The sequence below is a fragment of the Carassius auratus genome, unplaced genomic scaffold (genome assembly GCF_003368295.1).
Source record: "Carassius auratus strain Wakin unplaced genomic scaffold, ASM336829v1 scaf_tig00035250, whole genome shotgun sequence".
Taxonomy (NCBI): domain Eukaryota; kingdom Metazoa; phylum Chordata; class Actinopteri; order Cypriniformes; family Cyprinidae; genus Carassius; species Carassius auratus.
Window position 1 is genome coordinate 114,271 of NW_020526214.1, and position 21,569 is coordinate 135,839.

The 21,569-nt window shown below is 37.4% G+C and overlaps 1 long non-coding RNA gene across 1 annotated transcript; it reads left to right on the forward strand.

Moving 5' to 3' along the window:
• The first annotated feature begins 1,403 nt into the window (after window positions 1–1,403).
• LOC113081897 (uncharacterized) lies at window positions 1,404–19,690 on the forward strand. The gene is made up of 2 exons (XR_003282365.1): window positions 1,404–1,782; window positions 18,409–19,690. It is a non-coding gene; the product is annotated as an uncharacterized LOC113081897 (long non-coding RNA).
• The last annotated feature ends 1,879 nt before the right edge of the window (window positions 19,691–21,569 follow it).

Genomic DNA, 21,569 nt, shown 5'->3' on the forward strand with positions numbered 1-21,569 from the left:
TGAATCTCTGCATATTGAATGGAGATGTATATTAACGTACTTCTAGATAGATTCAAAACATTTTAATAACCTCCATGTTAAGAAAAACACGGGGGGGGGGGGGGGTTATAGAGCTTGTTCAATACTCAACAAGCCTAATATTTGCATATGCCTAATTAAAAGGCAAGAATATAATGTGATTTTGATCACTGAATATGATAACAAGATCAATGTCGAATTTTGTGGTGAACGAATAGGATCACAAAGACAAAATTCTGCTATCATTTACTTCACCCTCAAGTTGTTGCGAACCTTTTGAGTTTCTTTGTTCTGTTGAACATAAAAGAAGATATCTTTAAGAATGTGGGCAATAGTATCAGGACCCTATTGACTTCCATAGTATTCTCTAATGTGTACTCTAACGACATGAAAGCTGTTTTGAGTAAGCATTGAATATGGGGGCAAAAGGATGTTTGTGGTAGTTGACAAAGGTCGAGATCGTTTTAACTGTCATTCTACAGGTCCATATACAGTGTATATGCTATATATAGCGTTATACTCCATTCTGCTTCATCGGTTTGTATGAAGGATAATGCTTCCTGCCTCCTTGCACTCTTTATCCCCCACATGTCACTTGATTCAGTGTCAGTCTAGCGCCCGGTGTGCCGACCTCAATAGGGCTTTGTAAGCGCTGCCACCCTGGTCTCCCGACCCACCCCCAGGCAGCTATTCATGGGATCCCATGATTCCACCCAGTTGGCTCTGGTACAATATGTGTCTGTCAGTGGCACCTCATTGGCATGCACTGGCACACGCAAACAGACACCGTCTCAACCAAGTGTGCCCACTCACTGTGCTTCGCAGAGACAGTTCAATCCAAAACGGTTTGCAATGGACACCGATTCAACTGTCTACCCCAAGATTCATCAAATATGAACAGCTATATAGTGTATAAATGCAAAACTTTTAATGTCATTTATATATAGATAAAGAAGAAAAACGGGGGGGGGGGGGTTAAAAGTATGATGATGTATAATATTATGAAAGTGAAAGTCCTGACATTTGCCAAGTATGGTTAACCCATAATCGAAATTGGTGCACTGCATTTACCCAATCCAACTGCACACAGACAGCAGTGTGTGAACACACACCCGGAGCAGTGGTCCGCTACAGTATATCCAGCACCCGGGGAACAACTGGGGGTTCACTGCCTTGCTCAAGGGCACTTCAGCCATGGATATTGAGGGTGGAAGAGATCTGTTCATTCAAACAAATTGCTAGATCTCTGGAGGATATAATGTAGATATAATAAGAAGCTATGTATGAATCTGCCCTTCCCTTTGTGAAAGCATCCGCATCCCTCCCCACATGCCCAGACTTAACTCCCCCCTCTCATTCTCTCTCTCTCTCTCTCTCTGTGATTAAGGAGGAGGGACCTGCTCTTGTCGTGAGCTACGTGCAGAGTTCAGATTTACCACCAAATATCTCAATCGACCATCCCATGAAGACGCATTAAGAGCGCGCACATCTCACTATTCTCAAGCGATCTGGAGAGCGAATTTTCTTTCTGTTTTACGAGCATCAATGAACTTACAGCCTGCGATGCTTGTGTTTATACGATCATTGATTTGTTAATAATGCGTACGGATTCGTGCACATTTAAAGGCTTGATTTGATTTATTTATCGTCGGTTGTTAGAAGAAAGTAGAAGTCGTGTTATATTGCGGAGGCACAGAATTTGAGCTCTTTCATCTGCTTGGGTTTGTGATCGAGCAGGAGGGAGGAGTGGCGAAGACACGGCTGGTAAGTCCATAATACTACACCTCCAGATGAGCAATAAATACATACATGTGGTTGTTGCACTATCATAAACGGACATTCTTTCTTGGCAGTGTTTGTTCCTCGAGTGCACCGATTAAAGCGCGACCCTTAAACCGAAGATTAAGACATGAGTCGTCTTTTAACGTTGTAGAGTCCGTTAGCCCGCAGGTAAAATGTGTCCGAATCGTGAGCGAATCGTTCAGTTGAGTCGGATCTCTGTAATGTTCCGATTGAACCGTTTGACAAAACACCGGTCTTTTTGGGAATCGCAATGAATAGATCCGTACGGTTCGTGATCGACTACTCATTGATCAAGAAACGCTTCTTTCGAAAACGTCGGACTCATAATCCGACCTGGATAATGAATCCGTGGATTTGGAGTGAACAAAGGATTTCACTGATAGGACGAAAACTAACGTTACATATAAAATGTACTGTAAATATTATGCACATTTGTTGACAACTTTATCAACAAGTAACAAGCAAAGGCTTTAATAAATATAATTTTATTTGGGCGTGAATACATGTTTCAGATGAGAGAATTGGTAGTTTAATGTATATGCATATTTAAATTCTAAACAAAATGTGTGTTACTATGAAGCCCTGGAGCGTCTTACAGCAATACAATAATATTAATAATAATAAACTGCAATAAAAACGGAATAAACAGCAATATGTAAGAAAACGTTATTGAAGAATGTTACGTTCCTCAGTGGGCTGTCGGGGACCCAAGGATGACGCAAAGACGTCATGACGTAAAAGAACGTTGAATCCTTTTTAAAAGATTCTTTTAAACTAACTGTGCGAACGAATCGATTCGCTGAAGTGAGTCGGATTCCTCTATTATATGTTTTAGATAGCAGAAAGGATAGTGAGCTACCGTGTCTACACCGGACGCGAACGGCGTCAAATCCCCGACAATAAACTGATGCCTCGTTTGGCTTATGACTAACTGACACAAAGTTTAAATGATTTGCAACGGTTGTTTTGTCGCGTCAGGTGTAGACAGACTTCACGTTAGCGGTTCCTCACGTCCGTTGTAGACACGGCGTTTAATGTAGCTAATAGGTGTATAATGTTCATGTTAATTACAATTAGACACATATGCTTCTGCTTTTACAAGGAGAGAGCATCCATTACTCTGTATATACAGCAGAAAAACTGCATACTATCAGCCCGATACAAATATGCTATAACTAATGTATTCAGCAGTGGTTTCACTGATTGAATGGAACTCGTCGGGTTTACCTCTGAATTTGAGCAGTATTGACGCCTTGATTTGCTGTGTGTGTCACTACGTCAGGGTTTTTTTTCCTCTCTGAATGCTCATTCATTCAAGTGTGGTATCAAACTTCTCGACGTCATCATGATAATAAAAGGAGGCGCGAGAGCAGAATGTTCGAGGCGCGTGCTGGCCTGACTCCAGCTGTTTGTTTACCACGTGCTTCTGTTAAACACAGTGGTAATAATCGGTGCACTTCATTATAAACGCCAGCTCTGGGGAATGTTTAGTTATGGAACATTGAAACTTGAATTAAAGTTGCTTGGTAGGTCTATCCAGTTATAAACCTGTATTTTGGGTCTTACTTTTTTAAAACTTAATTAAGTCATGGATGAGGGCATGTCCATTCTATTGTTTGCCTAATTTGGTGACTCTTTAGTAAAAAAAAAAAAACCCGTAGAGTTACACTGAAAGCTTTGCTGTAGTAGATATGCAGAATTATAACAAGTTATTATTTGCATTTAACATATTATTTGCAAATTAACATATATATATATATATATATATATATATATATATATATATACTTTAGATGCTCGATCAGAACAGACCAACAAACCATTTTGGGTCTTGGCCTACAAGTTAGATATTATAAATACTGATATACATAGTGCATAAAGCACATTTTAGGTTAATTGACAAAATATGCAAAGTGCACATGTAAACTCTTAATCTCTTAAACTCATTCCCCTTAATTTGTCATGGCAAGAAATTTCATGTACTTTAATTGCATCCCTCACTTCATCAAGCAGGCAGGTTTTGTCTCTGGTTTAATACACCGAGCTTGTGCATGGTGTTTTTCAGTGTAGCTGGCTGAACGACATGTATGGCACGTAACAAGAACTAATCAAGAACTTGTTTTTGTGCACAATGTCCAGAGATGTCAGTTTGCCTTATGCCGTCCTGGCTGTTTGGTCTTAGACAATGAAAATATCAGCTCCCTATGGTGTAGAGGTCAGCTGTGTGACCTTATGTGGAGCACTGCTCAAAAACTATAAACAATTGACTAAAGCTCACTGTTAAAAGCAGTTTATTAAGGGGCAACTGACCCTCAAATCCAACTGTTTTCACTGTGTGTTTAGTTTATTTCAATGTGCTGACATTTAAAACAAAAGTGGTCATTTCTGATGTTTCTGCTTTGTGATGCAGTGTAAAATATGCTTGTATGATGGTGTATGCTTATGATTGACATACATTCAGGTTTTTATAATAGAACTTTGAGGTTACTTAACATGCAAATGAGCTGTTCAACCTGTAGCCTGTCTTGAGTTGTGCATAATGTTTATGAATAGTTTTACACATGCCACATATGACTCATGGGTCATTTGTGGTAAGTGTAGTTGATTCCAATTATTACTAATTATTATTTTTTCTTTTGATAAGGCTGGAAATTGTCTTATTCAGGTCGAATATGTGGAAACAAATTCTAGATAGTGAGGCAATTCATCTTCAGCTGGATTTGCATGTTTGTTCCACTCAATACTCTTTTGTAAAGACACAGATGTGAATTAGTCATCATGTTTTGCAGGCTCCTGAATTCTGAATCCTGCCTAAAATCCACAAAGATGATATATCTGCCAGTGTAAGTCTTAATATAATGCTTTACAACATATTTGATAGTTGAAGTTCAAGTTGTCTGGTGTTAGTTTAAAGGAATAGTTTGCCCAAAAAATGAAAAATTGCTGTCAATTTACTTACCCTCAGTAATCTAACATGTAGATTTTGTTGTAGAGTTTATTCAGATTTTGAGAAATTAAGCATCACCTGCTTTCCAATGGATTCTTTGCAGTAGGACTGGGCGGTTTTGCAAAAAATCTTTGACCGATTCTCGATTTTCCAATCTATATTACTTTAACCCTTTGGTTAAATAAAATTCTGTTCCAATTGCAGCACGCATGAAGTTGTCAATGTTAAACAAAATATGCAAAAACTAAAACGACATATTGTACAAGCTTGTCTTATACGTATAATGTGTTCAGAAATAATGAGAGGAAAATTATTTTAGAAAATCTAAAAAGTCAAGGTAATTCAAATAAAAAATGATTGAAGGTATAACACCAGTAGACTTCTATTAACTATAAATGTTCTTTAAAAATAATAGCAGCTTTCAGCCTGTCAACATGATGCAAACGTGAAATATCAGACATACAGTAGAAGTTATTTACAGGTTTTTTATTCGATTGCACTGCTTTTCCATAGTTTAAACATGGATGTGTTTGACCGTTGCACTCACATTTTCTGCAGTGCATAATGCATGAAACTCCATTCTAAAAACACAGCATCAAGTTAAAAGTAGTTCATTCCTATCTTCTTGCATGGTTTACCTAGGCCTATTCCACTGCCTGCGTCGCATCTTTGTCAACACAAAAGTGCATTCTGTGTGAATGGCTCTTAGCACTATATTTATGGTCCTTCACAGAGCTCGTCACATGTGCGCGGTTAATCACGTGTACTGACATGCGATTGGATAGTTATTTTCTCTTTAATGTTATCACCAGCATATTGTCAAAGTGTCTAATTCTAACATTTGGTAATATTTCTATTTAAAATCGTGTAATAAAAAAGTGGCAAAACAATTAATTTGAATGAATCGATAAAATCGGGGGAAATCGTCCAGCCCTACTTTACAGTGATTGGGTGCCATCAGAATGAGAAAAGAAACAAATCCAATGTTTTTAAAATCCAACGAATTGTAACAGTCACTTCTGGCCAAAATACTAGTTCATAATCCATAATAAGGATTTCTCCAGTGGAAAGTCCTCTCACATCCAAATCCACTGATGTATCTGTTTAGAACAGTTTTTACTTGTCAACAGTGTTTGATCTTTATGTTCTCTCTTAAAGGGCCTTTCGCACCGCAGGAACCTTTTCATAGTACCAATTGTGGAACTAACCACTTTTGGGTGATTTTCCTACCGGACTGCCTTTTTAGAGAACCAAATTAGTATTGACTGGTACTTACTGTGATGTAAGTAGACACTGATTGACCAGATGCATTCGAAAACGCCCTCAGCCGTCATGATTTAAAACGCTGTGTAACATACTGTAACCATTGTTTCAACTTATTTGGCAAGTATGATGAACAGCGATAAATATAGGGACGCTGAAGTGCAGGCTCTTATAGCAAATGTAGCACTGCCAGTTGTCGCTGGAGATTCTTAATTCTCCTTTCCGTTCTTTCAATCGCTTTACTTAAACGTCGAGATTTCATGTCCATCCATTATATCAAAAACACAGCTCCGATTACAGCGTCCTCCATCCTCCTGTTGTTAACATAGTTCTTCTTTGTTAACGTTGTTAAACATCGTGCACAAATTTCATTTCGTCACGTCCTTGACACACAGTCAGTTCGAATGCAACCCTTTAAATGGTACTGGGAAATAGTTTGCGCAGATCATCCCAGTACTTTTAGTACTGTACATTTAGTTGTGTGGATTATTGTGATGTTTTTATCAGCTGTTTGAACTCTCATTCTGATGGCACCCATTCACTGCAGATGATCCGTTGATAGTGAGTAAGGTTTAGCAATGCTAAATTTCTCCAAATCTGTTCAGACGAGGAAACAACCTCATTTACATCTTGAATGGCCTCAAGGTGAGTCGATTTTCAGCAGTTTTGGGCAAACTGTTCCTTTAAAGTTAATATATCACCAAAATGCAGAAATTATAGAAATTCTACATTTATTCTGTAAGATTAAAACTGTCCCTTGTGTGGTTGATCATTCATCTGAGTTCCCTCACCTTCATGTCTTGCATCGACAGCTTGTAAGTCTCTTTAATGAACAGTTGCTCTGATATTTCCGGAACCTGGAGTTTTAATAGACTCATTGAAAGAAAATCATTCTGTTTTGTTTTAGAAACACTGATTCTGTACAAAGGACACTTGTCTAATACTAGTATAAACAAAGTATTATTGCATGCATATTTTGTGTACAGTATTTAAATGTCCACATGATGAAAAGAAGATGAGAAATAAGACCACAACAAAGACTGGCTAAATGAAATACAGAGTGAGAGTTGTTTATGAGGCTGCTGTGGGGAATGTTGGTTGAGAGGTTAAATTAGGGGCAACAGCTGCTGGTGTCACTTCTACAGCTTGTTTGTGCCATCTCGTGTTACTGTTTAAGCTCACAAGACAGGACACTTACCCTCTTACGTACTTTTTGGATCATTAAACCACTCATAAAAGCGATGGCAGATCTGTTCTCGGATCAGTATATCAAGCCAACTTGCACTCTCAGCACAGCAGAGCATTGGAGAGAATTATTGCAAGATAAGCTATTTGATAGCATGCAGAGTATTCATCATCCCCATGGACCTATAAATCATATCTTCTCACTTCCAGTGCTTAGTCTGCACTGCGTATTCCCGTTCACCCAGAAATGAGAGTTCTGTTGTTTGCTCACCCTCATGTTGTTCCAAACCCATATGACACTCTTGCTTTTGTGGACTACAAAAAGGCAATATTTCTCCTTTTGTATTCCTCAGATATAAAGTCATAAGGGTTTGGCTCCTCTTCTCTGTCTTGTCTAATCCCTCACTTGTGGCTCTGCTTCTTAAAGCGGATTAATTAGCTATAGGAGTAACACCATTGCGCTGGATTAAACAGGTTATTAATCTCACTGCCCACACACACTGAGTTGAGACTGTTTTTTTATGCTTTTCATTGATGACTTCTTTGACGGTTGCATTGTTATAAGGTTCGTTTTTTTTATCATGCACAAACCTAAAGACTGAATTATGTGGTTATTAATGTGGTAAAGTTTCACTTCACATGGATCAGAGATTCAGATGTGCAAGATTTGCATGTGCTCAGGAAAGACCCACAATCCATTAGGATGATCATATTTATATATTTAATAAATACGGCTTTGGAACAACCATTGTTCATCAAGCCCGTTTTATTGAAATGTTTTTGAAAGAAGTCTCTTTTGAACAAAAACAGTAAGAACAGTAATATTGTCAAATATTCTTTACAATTTAAATGGTATTGTTCAAATCTAATTTATTCCTGTGATTGCAAAGTTTATTTTCAGCATTATTACGCCAGTCTTTAGTGTCATACTTCAGAAATCATTCTAATATGTTGATTTGGTGCTTAAGAAACATTTATTATTATTATTTATCTATGTTGAAAACAGTTGTGCAGCATAACGTGTGAAAAACCATGATTAATTAATTTTTTTTTTGTTGTTGTTTTACTTTTTACCGTCAGTTTTTTTTTTTTTTTATTGTGCCCTTGCTGATTTAAAAGTAAAATCTAAAAATAAAAGTATGAATTGCTATACTGCTGTTGATACGGTTCTTGTTAGGTACTATATGTAAGATGAAATAAGAAACTGGTGACCACATATTCTCACAAACCTAGCATTGACACTGTCAGAACCCACACCACTCCCCTTACCAAGCTGGAGGACCTCTAGTTTTGTTGTAATATTAAGTTTCAAATGTGCAACTGGGATAGCCAGGGCTCAAGGCTCAGTGGAAATTTCCACTTCAGATTCAGAGAGCAGCCTTTGTTCTGGTGCAGGGGCTTGACACAAGTTGCTGGAAACTGGCTTGGGACTCTGTTGCGAACGACAGACAGCTTTTTCCTGACATTTATAAAAAGAATCAAAAACCGTTATTGCTAATAATAATAATAATTAAAAAAATCAACTTCTGGCAAAGCATGTTCCTGTTTTAAAGGGCTCCAGTGAATAGAAGGATATTGAGCAATTCAACACTTTTTCCAGCCTTTAACGGTTAGTAGATTATACTTTTTATATATAGAAATGCAGAATCTTGTGCATTGCGTATAATTGCTTTGCCTTCCAGTCCCCCTGTTTACTCAGACATGAGGAATGCTAATTACCCAAACTAATGTCCCTGATACAGCCCTATTGATCATGTTTGGAGTCAAACGGGCTGTTAAAAGTGAATGATCAACCAGCAATGTTAGGTGGGGAGTAACATTTGCTGCTCAGTAGGGGCATGTTGACAGTAAAAACATGGTTTTACAGTTCTAAGCCTTGAGATATTGAGCTCCTTCCTTGATGGTGGGGGGTAACAACTACCCTCCCTATGATGGAAGATTACCAGAAGTACTCAGCGAGGAGTCTTCTTTCTGCGTGATAGTGTTCCCATGGATAAATAAGAGTTTTAACTTACAGACAAGGTGTCTCTTCATGTCAGTTTTTATGGCAGTTACACAAGTTTTGTAGCGTGGTCAGAGGGTGGTGTCAGTATGAGTAGTAGAGTTATTTTTATCTTTAGTTGAATGTAGTTTACATTCTTAAATTGAAAAGCTGAATAAACGAAGTCATTGTTTCTGTTCTAAAACCTAGTAATTAAATTTCTGCCTATCTAGACAACAGTTTAGCTCATGATCTTTACACTCTTGTTTTGACGCAAAGAGTGCATGATGACAGGATAATAACTTTTCAATGACGCAAGTTTAAGATGCACTGGGGGGAAAAAATGTAATACAATTTGGGAAATAGGTCATACTGTATTCAGTACTGAAATATACATGCACATGTTGAAGTTCGTCTTGGCAGTTTCCAGCTCCAAGTTTATGATCATGACACCATCTTTCAACATTTTAGCATTGGTTTCTGTGATTGAAGTGTTAGCAGTTGTGGGTCTTTCATGGATGTTGGCTTTGTGATGTCCCTTATGGTCGGTTCTTGTGGAAACGGGGTCTTCAAAGTGAATATTTAGGTTTGCTATTACCTAAGCTGCAGTAGTTCTGTGTTGTTTAGGCACAATGTTTGTTCTGATGGTCACTTCCATTCACTTTCACTGTGACATTGGTTTTTGTCCAATATTCTTCTTCACTGATGAAGTCATGCCATAATTTCTGAATGCATTCATGAATGTAGAGACTGTGGTTGTAAAAGCAATTTGGCTGCTAAGGTTACAGACGCTTCTGCTAAACTGGCTCCCATGATATGTCCTTTCTGGAAGTTCAACAAGTCACCGATTTCACTGAATGCTGGCAAATTATAACCACTGCTGAACAAAACGTATAGCCTAATACTGTATATACAAACTAGAGAATGTAAATAACGAAAAGATAAATAAAAGACCATCGCAAGTATGTGATCACATTATTTTGCCCAGCCCCTGCTAAAAGATGGATCAATATTTGTCCAGTATTTTTGCAACATGAACTCCATTGCCATCCATTGTGAGTGGAGTGATGTGACATGTGCTATTTGTTTGAGTGATGAAGATGCTATGACTCTGATGTCCTGTGTTGGGAGTTCCAAATCAGTCATGTTTTTTACATTAAATTTCATCATTAATAATGTTTGCATGTCCATTTTAATGTCATATATTTTTTATATGTTTGGGGCCACTCAGTGGATGTTTGAAATATCTATGCATTAACATGTGCCAGTGGGTCTTTAGCTGCCAGACAACATAAGAGAGGTCATCATCAAGGTGTGTGCTGATGGTCTGCTTGACTGAGTTTCACAACATCTCTAAGCAAACACTTAAGTAATCAGGGTTGCACACTGGGTGTGTAATTATAGCTCTCTTCCTGTGATAAATGCTTCCTTTTGTGTCTGTGCTAAGTGTCAGAGTCAGACATGACTCATGAGCAAATGTAAAAGTGAAGTTGAATGTTAGAAAGTAAGTTGCATATCCTCAGTGTACACTGTACAGTATATGGCGAATTCTCCTGGTGGCCTAAAGACAGAAAATGAAAGTATCTTATTTTCTTTAACCAGAAATACAAGAGTGCTTTTTTAACCTCTGAAGGAATTTTTGCTCTTACTGATAACAAAAATGGGCATTTCCAACTTTTATAGTCAGAACTTTGTACATTTTGAACACTTTTCTAGAAGACAGTAACAAGAGGGTGATCAAACATGATTTATATCTATTATATATTTGGCCATTAATAAGAGCTTTTGGTTGGAGTGGCCTACTGGTTACAGATCTGTAACTAAAAGGTTGTAGATTTTAAAACTTGAAATAGTCTCTGAAATATATGGATTGTAGCTTAGTTTGGCTATATGATAAATGGACTGCATTTATATAGCGCTTTCATGTTCAGACAACATGGCCATCCAAAGCACTTTACAATTTGCCTCACATTCACCCATTCACACACTCATTCACACACTGACTGCGGTGTCAGCCATTCAAGGCGCCATCCAGCTCGTCGGGAGCAGCTGGGGTTAGGTGTCTTGCTCAAGGACACCTCGACACTTGGTCAGGTTGAGCCGGGGATTGAATCACCAACCTTCTGGTTTGTAGACAACTCACATAAACCACTGAGCCACTGCCACCAATTATGTAAACTATAGTCTTCTACAGTCAATTTTCTTTTAGTTTAACTACCATCATAGTGGAGTAATTGTTTGAAAGGTATCTTGGTATCTAAGTTAAAGTCAGTTACTTACCTGAACGACTGTTAGCTGGCTGAAAAACGGTTATTCAGGTTAGCTAGCAACCTAATACCTAAATAATAGAGTTCTGTTTAAAGGCAGACATTTGAAGTTGAACTAATTCTCCCTGTACTGAAGTTTTGTACTGCTTCAGTAATGTAGTATTCAGGCCTTCAAATGAAAGTTTCTTGGGTTGACAGCACAATATGTTTCTAAACTTTGTCCTTAAAATGTAGTATCTAATTTCAAAACCTTGTGCCACATTTCAAGTTGAAGGCATCCTCAGCTCGTCTCTTTTTACAGAAGTGTGACACGAAACCAGCTTAAAATCACTGCCTCTTTCCCCAGATGCCCTCGCCATGCAAATTTAACATTGGCTAAATAGCCGTTGTGATTTGCTAAGGTCAATTAGGAACACATAGGTATTTGACAAATGTATGTATTAACTTTAGCTGAGAGAATTTAGTGTGTGATGACGAGCATGCACTTCATTTTTCCCAGTGTGCTGGTGGGTTGTTCTCCCTTGGGAAGATTGTTTGGCTGTTAATCAGGCATTTCCTCTGTTTTCCGGCATACTGTCAGTGTTTTCAATGTTCACATCAGGGCACACTAGGTCTAAGATTGCGATTAGAGCTTAGCTAATGTACATAAAGTGGAATGTGACATTGTGCCCTATGATCTTATATAATATTGTAATAATATTGATATATATGTAGAGAGAGAGAGAGAGAGAGAGAGAAGAGAGGTAGCACATAGAAAGACAACAAAAATCGCAACCGTATGCATTAAAGGTCGCATATAGTACACTTTTCTGGAGTTTATTTTAGGTTTTGTTGTCCTTAAGAATATATTTTTGCGGTATAATTACCAAAAACCATGTCATTATATTTTTACAGCTCCTTTCTCAGGAGTTCTACTAAAAACAGGTCGATTTTAGACTTTCTAATTAATATTCACGAGCCTCTCTTCTGATTGGCCTGTTGTTTTCTGAGTGACGCACGACCAGGCCAACCACAGGTAATTAGTGTCAGTTGACGTCACAGCGCTAGCTGGAGGCAGCGAAACAAAGGGGAATGTTCTGCCTTCAACTTTTTACGGAAGTCACAACGGTTCGTGAAAAATCACAGCTACTTTAAGCAGGCTGTGTGCATTTTACTGTGGACTGACTGTTTTGAAATTGATATGGTAGTTAAATAGCCCCGTGACCTCAGTTATCATGAAAAAAGCCAGGAAATTTCAACTTTGACAATATGGGACCTTTAACAGATAAAGCCCTAATCATTCACAAATTGGGTTTCAACACGCTTGTTCAAGTGCTCCTTCGAGGGTTATATTTCTTTTCTACATCATTTATTTGATCATTCTTAACGTTTACATATGCTAATGTATTTTTAACATTTATTTCGTTAATTAACTATGCATGATCATTAATTATTTAAGACAATAGTATATTTAAAATGAATGCTAACTAAGGATATGCTTTATAAATATATATTATATAAACATTTAATTTGATGTAATGCAAATGGTAAGTTCATGATATTAATATTCTGTTATTCAAGATTATTGTTAAGCCTTGCTTTACTCCAGTGCAATTTCATTTCCAAGCCCCAATCACAGATATTTACTGGTGTTGTAAGTAAATCTTCTTGTAGGAATATATTTGTTTCCCTAAAATGAATCCTTTAAGTGCTTTATTATATTTCAAGTGCACCAGCTGTGCTATTGAGACTTTTTGAGACTTCTCACTCCTTTATTCTCACTGAAAGTAAAAAACGAAATAAAGTAGATGTGAACAGGGCACTACAGAGTAGGTTTCTTTGCTTTGTTTGAATAAAACCAATAAGTGCTATTGCTTAAGTGCACATGGCTCACTGTACATTAATCTTTGTTTAGTCAGATCCCTCTATTAAGCCCAAGAGCACATTTTTATAACCCATCTGAACACATTAAGGATTGTAAAAATCACATTTTGAACAAGCAAGGGCCACTCCAGTGTTACTCTGCAATCAATGCACTATTGAAAAGCTTTTCTTCCTTAGTGGAGGTGAAAATACCATTTGGCAGTGTCGTTACAGCAAGCCGAGCATTGCAGAATGACCTTGTCTGGTCAGTTCAGTGACATAATGGGAAGCTGGGGTGAGAAGAAACTAGATATTGCACCCTGTGGTACGGAAGATCAGAAAAAGAACCTGTTTAGTTGAACTTCCCTTCATTTTGGGTGACAGCTATGGCCTGACTGACACTTAAAAACACCTTTTGTGGTTTGGGTTGTCTTCCACAGCAGGACAGTGGCTCCAGAATACATTTGGTGTCTGCGACTCGCTTTCTTAGCAGAAGTTGGTACGTGAAACTGTCACTCTGGTACACACTCTGGGAGTTTTCATTGGCAGTGTCCCTGCTGTGACCTCTGCAAGCTTTCCCTCTTCTCCTTTTTGAGAAGTAGACATGTGTTTCTAAAGCTTTCACACCATTCCCTTCAAAGGCAAGGTTCTTGAAAGTTGCATAATTATCGTACTGCAGTCCATCGAGAATGAGACAGGAAGGAAAGATGTCTATTGTTCATTTAAGAAACATCATCTCAGAATCACAGGATCTGATTTGGGGAAAATCCCTAACACTCCCTAGGGTGGATTCTTGCTATTATGTCATGGGTAAACAAAATATTTTTCCTACCAGTGTCATAAACTGTAATCAGTTTTGCTATAAATCAGTGCTGCGTTTTTTTACGTTTACGATCTGTTAAATGGTTATAAAATTGATAGCTGCTGTTACCTGGAAAAAGTTTCAGCTTGTTTAAAGGTTCAAGCTTTGTTTGAAAGTGGACCAGACTCATAAGCAAAAATGGACTTGGATTTTTGCACTGAACTGGCAATGTTGGAAGAAATGCGTTTGCAGAACAATATCACTTCACTCATTAAATCGTTTTATTAATTACCAGATAAAACTTGCAATGCAAAGACGTAACTGAAATAGCAGCAGTTATATTATTTGCACTTACTATTTAAATTCAGTTTATTATAATGATACCAATAAAAAAAAAAGGAATTCCTGCCCAATATTTTAACTTATTTGTTTAGTTTTACTGGCTTTATTTTAGTGTCTCAGTGATGAGATCTTTCCAACGATTCATGACTTATATCTGATGCTTCATCTTATGATTATTATTATAATATAGGGCTGGGCGATATGGAGCAAAAAATATATCTCGATATATTTTGCTATATCTCGATATACGATATATATCTCGATATCTTTACAGGAAAAATAACCCCCAAAAAACTACTGCAAAAACAAATATGGCAAATATTACATGTTAAGGGGCCTATGAAACCTATTTTATTTTTTTTCTTCACCATATGTTTTATTGTTACCTAATTCTGTGTTTTAGCATGTGCAATTATTTAAATGCATAAAAACAACTTAATTAGTTAAAAAGCATTCTTAAAATAGCCTTATGTGAAATGTTTTTTTCCCTTCAGAAATTCTGTGTATTTACATTTTTCTGATTATCAAATGAAGGCATAAAACATTCATTTAATTTATCTTTTAATTATTTAAAATTAAGCAAACTTTATTTTTTGGTAAACAAAGGGGATTTACTATTAAAAATAAAACATGGGAGAAATGTTGTGTGATTATTCCTTATAAAATTATGTTCGTTTCATTTTAATAGTAGTAGTATTGGGCTATCTGTACAATAGTAATAGATTTCTGTCAAATACTTTTATTTTGACGGGTTTACCTTTACAGTTCTGTGTATGTGATACCACAGTCTATGATGTGATATGAGCTAGTCTTACTCAAATCAAACGGTCAGATGCTCATGAAGTGACTCTCAGTGCAGTTCTGGAGATGTTCCTCATGTGTTCACGTCTTTATTTAGAGAGAGGAAAGACAATGAAATCAGCGCGAGCGTTATGCGAGCTTCCGTGTTTAATGAATGAAGACGCGCTTCTGCTCCATTCGTTGACACAGACACGCAGAACATGCAGGATTCATATTTAAATAGACTTTTCCGGGTTAATATTTGCAGATATTAGTCCATTTCGCGATTTGATGTAAGTGCATGACCGACTTTTGATTAATTCATTTAAAATTTGACCAATTCCGTGACATTCCGCGTTAAACTGTAAATTCAATTTTTTATGACTGGATTCCGCGATTCCGTCCGCGTTTCATTGGGCCCTACAGTAGACATCTGCCTGCCGTTCGCCCTACGCCTTAAAACTGAAGTATCTCCATATAATTTTTTTTTTTTTTTTGACTAGTTCTCTACACGCGAGGTGAGAGGGGACAAAAGCAAGGAGGCGTGCGGAATCAGATATAACAATATAGTATAATATGCAATCCAGTTTATCTGATAATATTATATCGAGATATCTAATAATATTTCAGAAAGTAAATTAGCACCAGCTATTGTATCATCAGAATAAGCTGTTGATTAATGGTTATTGATATCGCCCAAAGAAAATTCCATATCAGTGTATATTTTATTGATGGTGTTGGATTTTTTTTACTTATATAAACTGGTTTTGTGTATTCTCATTATGGTTGGTAAACACAAATCTCAGTTGGAATGCTGCGACTGTTAACTGGGAGTGAAAGTGATGTGACAATGCATTCAGCTCTCACTTTGTCTTCTCGTCTGAGCAACGTACTGTAACCTGACATTGACCCTGCATTTAATTGGTGGCAACCAATTATAAGTAGTTAAGATGTTTTGCTCACATATTATCAGCAACGAATACCTGGGCTGATACTGAGAATCTTTTTATTTTGCATTTTAAAATATATAAAAAGTGGCAAAATTATGCAATCAAGTAATCATTCAACAGACATGACATTAAAATGAATATTATCAGTGACACTGAGGGGAAAAGGAGTCTTGAACCCATGCCCTACCCAACCTCATTCTTTTATTATCTAAGTCCTTCCGGATACTTTTCCGTGTCCTAAACTTGAGGAGTTCTCCCAAGTACATGCATCTTTTTGTTTGAGGGCATTAAAATGTCAGTGTGTATGTATGTTTTGGCTTTGTGACAAAAACCAGGCCACAAGAGCTCAGACGATTAATGGCTGTACAGCAATAAAGAAAGGAGAAGAGAAGTGAATCGTATTTTGCCTCAGCAGAGCCTGACAGATTCAGACCTCATGCAGTACATGCTGTATCGGTAAGAATGAGGGATGCTGTTATTGATATAACTGTGTGTGTGTGTGTGTGTGAAGGCAGCTGGTTATTGATTTTCTGTTTGGATATTGACCCTCATCTGTCAGAAAGCTTTGCATGGGTAAAGCTGTAATGGACAGACAGAGGAGGACAGGCAGAGAGGCAAAGTAAACAATCTGTCAGTAGGAACCTGGGTGAAAGTGGGAGTTTTTCCGAATGTGTCAAAGGCCGTCGCATTCGTTTAGACAGTTCCAGGATGTTAGATGTTTATAGGGACTGTACAAGTTGGCCTGTGAGAACAAAGTATGACGCCTAACACCCAGCTGCATGTGCTGTTGCATCTGACAGTTTTTCTCTACCTCCCCCTTTGTTTACACACACATCATCTAACGTGTCTCTTGTCTACTAAAGGCATGTCCAGACATGCCCGTGCCGGGCGGGAGTAACATCCTAAAGAATGTCCAGTGAAAACTCTCACTCTCACAGATGTAAACAAACAAAGAGCTACACACAAACACTGACTCCTGCTGTTCTTAAAAATGTTATTTAGACTAATCCTAAAATGTTATCATATGGATTAAGACATTATTTAGTGACACTATGAGAATTATTTGGAAGGGTTTGCCACTTCCAAATAAACTTTTATTTTCTATTATAGAAGGGAATTATCTTTGACTTTTGTTGTTTTTATGCTGATATTAACTATTACATCTCCTAACTTTAGTTGCATAACAATTATGCAAATGAGTCATCTAATAGTGTTGTTTTGTTGAGATCTGAGTTAAAAGTTTATTTTAGATCTTGCCTTTTATCACTCCATTAAACAGAAAATACTGTGAAACATCCAGGAAATATCACCATGTTTTTAGGTATAAAATGTTGAAATTGAAATCGAAGTAGATAAATTGTAATAAAATGTGGAAATTGAAATCTAAGTAGATAAATTCTAATAAAACAAACACTCAAAAAAAAAAAAAAATGTCACTAGTCTGAAAGAAAACAAGTTATGGAAGTAAAATTGCCCAAATTTGACCAGTTCCTGAATAAACAGTAGTTTTGCCTGTAGTGTCTTCTTTCATTATTTAATGATTTTATTAAACAGTTTTCATTAATGCAGTTGAATTTGTGTTTTATCCTTTATGAAACATCTTGCTCTGGCAGTTTTGTACATTTCATATTTTCTAACATGTTGAAATTGAAAGTGTCCAGTGTCACAAATACTTTTTGGGGTGACTGTACTTCATTACTTGAATGTACATTTTGGCAAGAAGATGTATTCATCTTTCTGAAACAGTTTTAGGTTTAAGATATCTCATATATTAAATATATATTTTAAAAAAACATGCTCATAAGGGACCAAGTGAAAGCTGTGCTGACTCTCAGTAGATTAGTTAACACAGACAGACAGTGTGAGTATTGCTTAATGGCTCCTACAGGACCAATGTTGTCAAACTCTCTCCACTAGAATATTACATGCAGTGCCCAATGCACAATTTAATGCATTCATGAGTTTATATTGGTCTGTGGGGTACATAAGCAGTTATTGTGGAAACAGTTCAGAAATCAAGCCAAGCCACATATCAAATCACAGTCTGACAAGAACATTGACTTATACCTGCATCCGCAGAGAGGGTGATTATTTTCCTTTGAGATTGAGCTGACGCAGCATGAATGGATTACTACACTAACGGGCATGTGGTCTGCTAGCATTTGCATTAGTGTTGTGATTAATAAATCCACTAATGTTTCTTTGTCTCTTTTCCCCTTTCTTTCTAGGTTATCCATGACCTCAGATTTACAGCATTACAGTTTCAGGATGCCAAATATAGGGTTCCAGAACCTTCCCCTGAATATCTACATCGTGGTCTTCGGGACGGCCATTTTCGTCTTCATCCTCAGCCTACTCTTCTGCTGTTACCTGATTCGGTAAGACCACCTGACTCTTCTATGTGTGCGGCAGCAGAATGTGTTTGAACAAGCTTTAAAATGCCATACATTTGCTTATTTATTCTCTTCTGTAAATTACACAGATTATACAGAAAGTCTTGATTTAATCCCTAAACATACAGGCTACAAAATGGAACTGTCGTAATCAAACAGCTAACACACATTTAGGTGTAATTTGCCTCATGATTTGTTTGGAAGCTGATGGAAAATGAAACTCACTCAGTATGAACAAGTGGGTGTAGTTGGAGTGTGTGGTGTAGAGTGTTGCTGACAGGACCAATGTGCGTCATTAAAGTCACAGTTACACCACAAATATAAAAGTAACATAATTATCTATGGACCTCATGTGCTGACACCTAACTGCCTTAGATTATACCACAAATGTGTGGACTGGTGTTCATCTAGACTACTGCATATCCACCGTGCTCAAAGGTCAAATAGAAAATGGAAGGGAGTTTAAAAGACTTCTGTGAGAGGATAGAGGAGAGCTGACAGATGGTGATGGAACGGAGAAGTTCTCTTTCATCTTCATACCGAGTTCATACCATGTGAGGCAGCTTTTATCATGCTTACTTTGAAGACTGAACCAACTCTGAATTTCAGAGCCATACCTTAGTTGTTAGTGGCTGTCAAATACAGAAGTAGAGATAAATCAGCAAGTTTTATTCATTTATAGTTTTGTTAAGTACAGAGGAGCTAATCCTACACATTAACACGGTTTGTTGTTGTTTGGTTCAAATAGAGCAGTTCAGTTTCAAGAATGGGTTACCTCTGAAATTTTGGGAAGGAAAATTTCTTATGCATTGTGTGTTCAGCTGAATATAGTCCTAAACTTTTAAAATTAAAATAAGTGATGATCAAGACAACAAGGCAATTAATTGTATGGCATTTTGAATCATGATTACTTGTCCCTGAAATGGAATTGTTGCTTTAGATAGTTTTTGTTCATGCTTGATGCACTAACAAAGCTTTTCATGAAGAGTGAGAAGGTCAAACAGCACAGTTTGGAGAAGCTAAGAAAACTGCTGACTTGATAATCTGAATTGACGACAGAAATCACTTAGCTACCTGAACCTTGCAGTGAAAAAAAAAAAAAAAAAAAAAAAAAAACCTGAATACTGATCTTTTACAGCAAGCACATAGAAATGGGAATATTTGGCCCTTCATGAAGCTTAAGAAACTCCTTTTCCTTCAGCTACTGAGTTAATGAGTTGTCATCTAGTCAGATTTGTCTTGAAGAGATATTGAAGCTTTAATGTGCAGTTGTGTAGCATCTCTTACATAAAACAGTGAAAACCAGCGGCTCTTACCCAAATTCACCCTAACCAGTGGGGAAGATGGTAAGTTCTTTCCCATTTATTATATAATAGTTCTGTTTTAATTGACTTTGCTTCCCCCTTACTGCATTTACAAATGTTTTCCTGTTTTAGTAATCTTTTATAGTCTTAAATTAGTCATATCAATAAAAAAACAACAATACTTGATTCTTAAATGAAAAACTGTCAGATTACCAAGTCATTTATAAAAAGATTTTGTATTTAGCCCAGATTCCAGTCTTCTAAAGATGCAGGCTCCCTTGCATGTAATTAGGTCACAAATATTCATTTTTTCCTCCAGAATAAAATAACCAGAAAACATCTGCATGCCCCCATGCACAAACAATATGTGGCCCCAGAAAACGTATTTGGACACTAAAGCACACTTAAAAATGCATCACCGTCATTGCATTAATTAACAAAATGTGAAAATAGCTGGTATTTATTTTAGTTAACTGCACAAGCTTGCTTTTCACGTACAACATTTCATGGAATATGTTAGTGGGGCCACTGTGCATCTGAAAAGCAGCTCTGAAATGTTTGTACTGTACATTACACCAGCAGGTGATAATGGAAATGGCAACAATCGCAAATTCAGCAAGTACCAAAATAGTAGGCTCCCTAGCTGCATTTTCCACTACATTTTTAGCATGCTATTTTTCACCTCCACAAATACATTCAGCATCGCTGAAACAAAAGGGCACAGCACAGAGTGCTTATTCACAGCTTTTTCATCATTTAACAACTGCTTTTGACAGGGTGGAGACATCCCTAATGAGAAGACCAGCATATGCTGTGTTTTGAATGCTGGTACCAGCATGGGATTTCTGTGTGCTAGTGTACTCACCTGGACCAGTTAAAGGTACAGGTCGTAGGACCTGCCACTAGAGGGCCCACTACCAAAACAATAAAAAATCGCGTGGTTTGATGATGCTAAGAAGGAGTGTGGAATGATGGGATTTGTTGTCTTCTACCCAACCACTGACGGCAATCATTCAGACGATATGAAAATGATTACCACTTGTTCAACAAATATATACACTCGTGTACAATAATTGGGCATACATAGCAAACGCGAGTTCAACGTTTTGCGCGAGTACATTACATACAAAGTCAATGCAAAGACGCGATCAGACTATAGATCAGACGTGTCCCCGCGCTGGTCTAGAGACGCGATGCCCCGCGTTTGGCGTGTATGCCCCATAATACTAATCTTGTTGATTGTTATAATAGTATACGTTTTCTGTAAAGGTACCAATCAAAACAACTCACCTGTCAAGTAAAACACAAGTGAGATCGGCATCTCTTTCTAGCTGAAGTTTGTCGCGAAGCTATCTAGAAAATGCAACACCGATATTGATCCTCGCTCTTTCTCTCCTCTTGTCCTAAATTCTTCTTGGGTCATTTGGTTGGCCTGTACGCTTACATTTACGGTGGCTGTCCTTGTCGACAGAACCAGTGGCAGATTGTAAACAGTAATTTTGTTCCATAAATAAGTAACACAATCCACCATAAAATGTGCAAGAAGAATAAATAAGGAACTGCTTGAAGCAAGCTATTGGTTCCCGGACGAAAGACACTACTTCCGCATTTGTCCATGACACTGTTGTCATTTGGTTTACGTCAGTAAAGGCGGTAACAAAGGGTAACTAACGTCATTGACAGGCCCCGTGT